The sequence below is a fragment of the Primulina huaijiensis genome, chromosome 6 (assembly GCF_012295235.1).
Source record: "Primulina huaijiensis isolate GDHJ02 chromosome 6, ASM1229523v2, whole genome shotgun sequence".
In the NCBI taxonomy this organism is placed as follows: domain Eukaryota; kingdom Viridiplantae; phylum Streptophyta; class Magnoliopsida; order Lamiales; family Gesneriaceae; genus Primulina; species Primulina huaijiensis.
Genome location: NC_133311.1, coordinates 23407662 through 23415877, shown reverse-complemented (window position 1 = coordinate 23415877; position 8216 = coordinate 23407662). Strand labels below are relative to the sequence as shown.

The 8216-nt window shown below is 32.8% G+C and overlaps 1 pseudogene; it reads left to right on the top strand.

The window, feature by feature from the left end:
• Positions 1-7044: 7044 nt before the first annotated feature.
• Positions 7045-8216, top strand: part of LOC140979207 (low affinity inorganic phosphate transporter 1-like) — a 10109-nt pseudogene continuing 8937 nt past the window's right edge.

Here is an 8216-nt window from a genome sequence, read left to right as displayed (position 1 = left end):
GGTTCCAAGGATAAAAATCCTCGAAAAAGAAAATTCATAGAGAAACACAATGATCACAAAATAGAGAATGATGTTCCTGAAGAAACACATGATGATCACAAAATAGAGAATGTTGTTCCTGAAGAAACACACGATGATGAAAATGTTCTGTCAGAACCACAAACTGACGAGAATCATGAAATCTCTATTAATTATATTAATACTGGAAAAATATGGAACCGAAAAGATATAGAAGAAATTGATGATATATTTTCTTATAATGTGGCAATCGACATCATAAATGATAATGAAGATCATGAACCAAAATCTTTTGGTGAATGTAAAAATCGGCAGGATTGAATAAAATGGAAAGATGCCATCCAGGTTGAATTGGATTCGCTAAATAAACGTAATGTTTTTGGACTTATAGTCCTTACACCTGAAGGTGTAAAACCTGTTGGATACAAATGTGTTTTTATTCGAAAGCGAAATGAGAAAAATGAAATCGTAAGATATAAAGCTCGACTTGTTGCATAAGGTTTTTCTCAGAGGCCTGGAATTGATTATGAAGAAACGTATTCTCCCGTGATGGATGCAATTACGTTTCGGTATTTGATTAGCTTGGCAGTATCTGAAAATTTAGAAATGCGTCTTATGGATTGTAACGACCCATTACAGGCCCAGTGGACTGCCCATACAGTCCACTGCCCCGATCGACCCAAGGCTATCCCGATCTTGGGCTCCCTCAAGGGGCCTTTTCCCTCACGGGCTTTCCATAGGCGTCGTACGGGTTACTCATAGAACTCTCCAGCCCATGCACTGGAGCTTGTGCCTTCCCAAACTCGAACCTGAGATCACATGGATATATAGATACTCAATTGATTTATTTAATCACCTTGATGCATTTATATAGTCTGATAACTTTGTTTGTTTTTGAAATTTTAGTCCTTTTTCCGACCCGAATCTGATGTGTCAGCAATGCAGGACTGACGTATGTAGTGTAACATAAGCACTCAAGATGAAAAGGACTAAAATTTCAAAAAATGGGAAATATACGACTTAGACTGAAATTCGATAACAGAAAAGATCAAAATCGCGATACATATAAGAGAAAAAATGCAATTTTCCCAAATATAATTTCCACCTATGATTATTAATATTGTTTGTTCATTAAGTTAAGAGTTTTTAAATGTAATTCGAATAATTTTCGATCATTTAGAGTTTTTATAGAAAACACGACATTTAATTTGATATATAAATTATATATTTTTTTTACCATTTCACAAAAGAATACTATTTTCACTATATTTTCGATCAAAACTTACAAAATATTTATCAAATTTCTTTTAAAATAATGGAAATTATTTTTTTTTGTCAACTAATTCTGGTCCATTAAGTTTTTAAATTTTTATTTTGATAAATTAACTTTTAAATTTCAATTATTTTGATCTAAATTTCTGATACGACACATGAAAAAATCCTGATTTAATATTGAAATGAGTTTACTTATCATATATCACGTCGACAATTACCAAAATAACTAAAAATTGGAAGTTAATTTTTCAAAACAAAAATTTGAAAACTTTATAAACGAAAAACTCAAAATGGAAAAGTTAGTGTTGGAAAAAATTATTTCCTCCTTTTATTGAACAGTGCGTACTAGTTAATGACATTAAATTTTATATTTGGTTGGTGAATAATTCTGCCTAGTAGGATTGTAGCAAGCGCTCTCTGAATATTACAATAATTCGCTGGATTTTGCTCGACACTTTGTTCTCAAGTGAGGGCCCTAATTTCCCCTATAAATCACACACAAATCTCTCCAACTTCCTCACCAACAAATTAAAGTTCCTATCGATAATCATGGCTTCTGCAAATTTGTTGGTTCTGCTCCTCGCGGCTTCGACCCTCGCTATCGAATCCGTGGCCTATGATTTGCTCAAACACAAGCCATCCAGTCCACCTTCACATGCGCCCACACCATATTCTGAAACATTCGGTGTAGACGACATGCTGACCGAGGAATTGAAGCACAAACCATCCCATCCTCCCTCACACGCTCCAGCACCTTCACCATCACCGAAGCATATGAAGAAGCCTTCCTCCCCACAGTTTCTGGACATGGCAGATGATGCTGAAGTTGATCTTGAGCACAAACATTCGCCTGCTCCATCTAAGCCACCAAAAATTGCTCCGACGCCTTCTAGAACCAATTACTTCGGAATTTTCTGAGAAAAATACTTTCGAGAATATTTGAATTGCTTTTGAGGTCGAGGTGTAACGCCTATTTCTCAATAAACCATGCGCTTTTTGTTGCATTTCAAATTTTTTTCAAGTTGTTATATTCATTGGTATTTAATGATAGATATATAAAAATGAATTAGCAAATGATGGATTTAAATCTATCTAGCATAAATTTATTCAAACAATAAAATGAATTTAAAATTCATAACTTCAAATCCTTTCATCCAAACACAATATTAGGTTGCATTTGGATTGATTTGAAACTAGGAATTTCAAATCCACCCCTTTAAAGATAGGGGCGTGTACTACACGAGCTCGTGAGTCTACCGAAGATTTTTACTTTGTACCGCACAACCTTACTTTAGTAAATCTTCCACATCAACAGAACTTCGGAACGAGCCTTGTCTACGAAGCGGAGCACATAACAAATATCAATTTGTTTTGGTAAATTCTCTTGAGAATAAAATTTTCAAATTCCAACTAATTATTTTTTAAATCATTGTAGTATATTTCAAATCTATCCTAATATAGAGTTATTTCGAATGTTTTCTTCAAATACTCTTTCAAATCCAAATCCTCAAATGTAAACGAAACCTTAAGATTTTCTTCTCTGCCATCTTACTTGGAGGTGGGGTGAACATTCGGTTAATTACCGACTAGACCGAATCAATTGAATTTTTTTAGGATAATCAAATCGAATCAAATTTCTCTCGAATACCGAATTAACCGAACCGAGCTAAAATCGATTATTTCATTCGATAATCAACTTAACCGATTTTTTTTTTAAAAAAATACAAAATCAATAATTGAAATGTGATATTTTTATCATAATAAAACAAATTGTGCCTAAAAAATTAAAAACAACAAAGCTTATATATGTTCCATATTAAATATAATAAATTATATGTAAAGTCTAATAAAAAAATTATTAAAATTAATTTTTTAATAAATCAGTTAATTCGATTTAACGGAATTTACCACAGTTTATAAGGGGGATTACTCATCTTTACTCATTAATTCAAGAAAACCATTTCATGAGGTATGAAAACATGATTTCCTTTTACGAAAATTACATTGGACATGATTCTTTTTATTTATGAATATAAGACTACGAGACGTCTGAGCCATTTTATTTAGCATATATTTATATTAGCAATCTATGCATACGATAATTTGCGTGCATAAATTTTTAATCTAATTAATTATTTTTTATAAATTTTTAAGATATATATTATTGTGATTAAATTATATATAATTTATATTATATTCAAGGGTAAAGTGATTATTTAGTTATTTTATTGAATGAAACAGGTTCTTATGTAATTATTCTACTGAATGAAAGTTTGGGTAAACTATGTAATTACTCTAATAGCGGATGTTTCATTATAGGGAAAATGAATTTTGTTATTTCATTAAATTATCTAATTTTTTACTTTGGTTTACTAAGTTGTCAAATTTTGGTTTTAGTATACTAACTTTTAATTTTCGACTATATTGATCATATTGTTGACATGATATCTGACCAATCATCAATTTCGATGCAAGTTAGTATTTTCAAATTCCACAACAATATTTCTAAATGCTACATTAAATTTGTAAAAAAAATAGCAGAAAATTATAAGTTAATATAATAAATTCAAATTTGAAATATGAAAACTTAATAAATAAAACCTAAAATTGAATAAAGTTGAAAAAATAAACTATTTTCTGTAATTAGTATAGATACTCAGTAAGTACTAGTTAATGACATTAAATTTGGTTGGTGAATGATTCTGCCTAGTAGGATTGTAGCAAGCGCTCTCCGAATATTACAATAATTCGTCGGATTTTGCTCGACACTTGTTCTCAAGTGAGGCTCTCATTTCCCCTATAAATCACACACAAATCTCTCCAACTTCCTCACCAACAAATTAAAGTTCCTATCGATAATCATGGCTGCTGCAAATTTGTTGGTTCTACTCCTCGCGGCTTCGACCCTCGCTATCGAATCCATGGCCTATGATTTGCTCAAACACGAGCCATCCAGTCCACCTTCACATGCACCCACACCATATTCTGAAACATTCCGTCTAGACGACATGCTGACTGAGGAATTGAAGCACAAACCATCTCATCCTCCCTCACACGCTCCAGCACCATCGCCAAAGCACGCACCCACACCCCACCCCTTTGATGCGGAAAGCAAGCTGGCCGAGGAATTGAAGCACAAACCATCCTATCGTCCCTCACACGCTCCAGCACCATCGCCAAAGCACTCACCCACACCCTACCTCTTTGATGCAGAAAGCATGCTGGCAGAGGAAATGAAGCACAAACCATCCCATCCTCCCTCACACGCTCCAGCACCATCACCGTCACCGAAGCATATGAAGAAGTCATCTCCCCCACAGTTTCTGGACATGGCTGATGATGCTGAAGTTGATCTTGAGCACAAACATTCGCCTGCTCCATCTAAGCCACCAAAAATTGCTCCGACGCCTTCTAGAACCAATTACTTTGGAATTTTCTGAGAAAAATAATTTCGAGAATATTTGAATTGCTTTTGAAATCGAGGTGTAACGCCTATTTCTCAATAAAACCATGCGCTTTTTGTTGCATTTCAAATTTTTTCAAGTTGTTATATTCATTGGAGAACATATTTAATGATAGTTATATAAATATGAAAAAAAAATATATAATTAAAAGAAAAAACACCATTTGAGGACAAACAATAACACTCCTCCAACCAATGCTGATCAATTCTCTCCCCGATAGTGGTACTGAGTGCAGAGGGAAAAAGTAGTCAAGCACGAGTATTTGCATGCCCGAACAAAATAGCTATATCTATTCACGATGGAATTCAATTTCATCGACTTGTTATAAAATGAAAATCCTTGCATAATATATATTGAGTTTCACGTGGAAAATCATTTGTAAGATGAAAGATATACGATTCAATCACATGCACCATCATTTTACGATGGCTTTCTATTTCCTGCTACGGTAGGGAGAGGAGAAGAGTGTTTCCGGTCTTGGACCTCACAATTAATTAAGTAGTGGATCTTGTTCAATTTTATTTATTTTATTGACCATTTTCAGTTGGGCCCAATGCGTTTTATCTCAAATTAATGTACCACAATATTTTGCAATTAACCCCCATTTTTTTCAAGTAAATGAAAAGAAAAACCATATAACAATATGTCCGATTTACATTAAAATCAAATCAGATAATATGAGTATATAATATATTATTAATAATTTATATTACAATATCTCTTAAACACATTGAAAATAGTTGTAAATTAATGAACTAAGATCATAACTTAATTGACAACGTGACTAAAAATGGAAAATTTATAGGTTGTAAGAAAAACTAATATATATGCAGTTTCATTTATCATTACATTAATTGGTGCAATAATAAAATATCATTTTTTTAATAGGGAAGAGGATGGTACCTAAATTCCCATCTAATCTCTGATTTGAACACTATACATTGTAGAAATCGTTATTGTTCATCCGTTATTTTTGTTCAATATTTTAGTCGATATTTTCGAGTTTTCTTGCAAAATTATCCATCATTAACTGTCACCGGTCAATGTTAATGATACTTCTCCATGTGCTGCTGTTGATTTTTCTTTTTTATTAAAATAAAAAAAGTCTGGTATTTCAAAAAGAAAAGGAAAAAAAAATCCGGTAGCCGAATCATGCTGGGTTTCCGAGGTGACGAAAAGGGGGTTTTAATAAAATATTGTAAAATGAATTTTGTTTGATGAGACTATGACAAATTGGGGGAAATTTAAAAAGTGTGACAATCCGAGGAGGAACAATTCCTTGGATCTTATTAAAATATTAAAAAAAATTGGCCACATTTTGGCCGTATTTTGGGGAAAAAAATTCAGCTTATATCATGATGTATGTATTTGTTTGACAATAATTTACACTCCTCAATCTTCTAATATTTTGCATTATTTTTAAAACTCTAGGAAATCAACCTTATTCTTGCGATTAATTTTTTTTTAAAAAAACCATTACTATTACCAATAAATTATTGTTATTATTATTATTATAATTTGAATGATAATAGTAATGGGTTTTAAAAAATTATTTTAAAATAAATTTAATCGCAAGAATAAGGTGATTTTCTGGAGTTTTTAAAAATAATGCAAAATATGAGAAGATCGAGAAATGTAAATTATTAACAGACTCTTATGCATCATGATATAGGTGTAAAAAAATTTATAAAAAAAACAATTTATCCCATTAAAATGTTATAATTTTAAAATTTCTCACATTTTGTTATAACTTTATAAAACTTTTTCATTTGTATATATATTTTTTAATTAAAAACCAGGACGAAAACTCTGGTGAACACGCTAGTAAATCGTGTTTGGGCTTTGCTTCGATCTGAGTAAGATATGAATTACTACTTGTTTTCTTGAAAATGATGTGAAAGAACAAAAACAAATCCATTTACAACAAAATTTCTTGCAAGTATACAGCCTAATAAATAATACTGTCCACGACAATGAGAGTTTTGTAATTAGTGAACACGTTAAAGAGATGAATCAATCATGTAAATTTCTTGAGTAAAGAATTAATATTTGGGAGGATATACCATAAATATTCCGAAACAATAATTCCTTCAAATATCATATAAATTCCATCTCCAAGCTAATTAATCAAGTGTGTGTGTCTCCTGTCTGAATTTTCTTGGTCCTATTTTTTTCCTCCTTGAGTTTCAGTTTCGCGGACAGGTACCAGTACTTTCAGTTTCCTCGGTTTTCTTGGTCCTAATTTTCTCATTTTGATTGATTATTCTTTTTCCACTTGTTTTGCAGGGAGTTTCCAAGTTCACTGCAAGATGGCCAGAGAGCAATTGAAAGTGCTCGATGCACTCGACGTTGCCAAAACACAGCTCTACCATTTCACTGCTATTGTGATAGCTGGAATGGGATTTTTCACCGATGCGTACGACCTATTTGCCATCTCCTTGGTCACAAAATTACTCGGTCGAATATACTACACAAATACGACTAAGCCAAAGCCCGGAACTTTACCTCCTCATGTCGCTTCCTCCGTCACCGGTGTCGCCCTAGTCGGGACATTAATGGGACAGCTCTTCTTCGGGTGGCTTGGTGACAAATTGGGCCGTAAGAAAGTGTATGGACTGACATTAGTCCTCATGATCGGTTGCTCGCTGGCCTCCGGTCTTTCGTTCGGGGATTCTCCACAAGGTGTCATGGCTACTCTGTGCTTCTTTAGATTCTGGCTGGGTTTCGGTATTGTCCCAAACGAAGGGAGCACTGAGCAGTTGATTTGGAGTGGGTAAACTCGATTGTATGGTTGTTGCTAGCTAATTATCGATCCCGACGGCCATTCATATTGGTATAAATATAATATTTAGTTTAATCTCACACGACAACAAGGCATTAACACTACAAATCGAAAAAGTTAACATAGACCGATCCTACGAGTTCAAAAAATTAAATTATATAGCATTTGGCCGGCAATCGCAATCGGAAAGCGATCATTAGGAGGATATTATGTATAAACAAATTCATATATTCCATGGAGTCATTTTTTTCAAGTTATCTTGACAAAAATAAAAATAAAAGACAATCTGATCTTATGTTGGTTGGAAACATACTCGTACATAATATAAGTCGAGTGAGTTCATTATATAATTGTCTCAGGCTCGAGTCTTAATAAGGCTAACAAATTAAATTAGTTATAACATGACAGTGCACGTTAGAGTTCTCGCATCTCCAACTCTCAAGTCTTGTCTCTAACCTCCATCTTCTTCCTTGAGAACAAAAAAATATTCAAAAGTGATATAAAAGAGAAGAAAATATGATGTTTTCTATGCAAATCATTCCTTTAAACAAAAACATAGTTATTTATTTGAAAAAAAATTCCGTTAACGATCGAATTTTTTTGTGAAGACGGATTAGTTTTGGATAAATTATTGATGGTTTTGAAGTCAGAAATTTGTTGTCTGTGTGTGTATATAT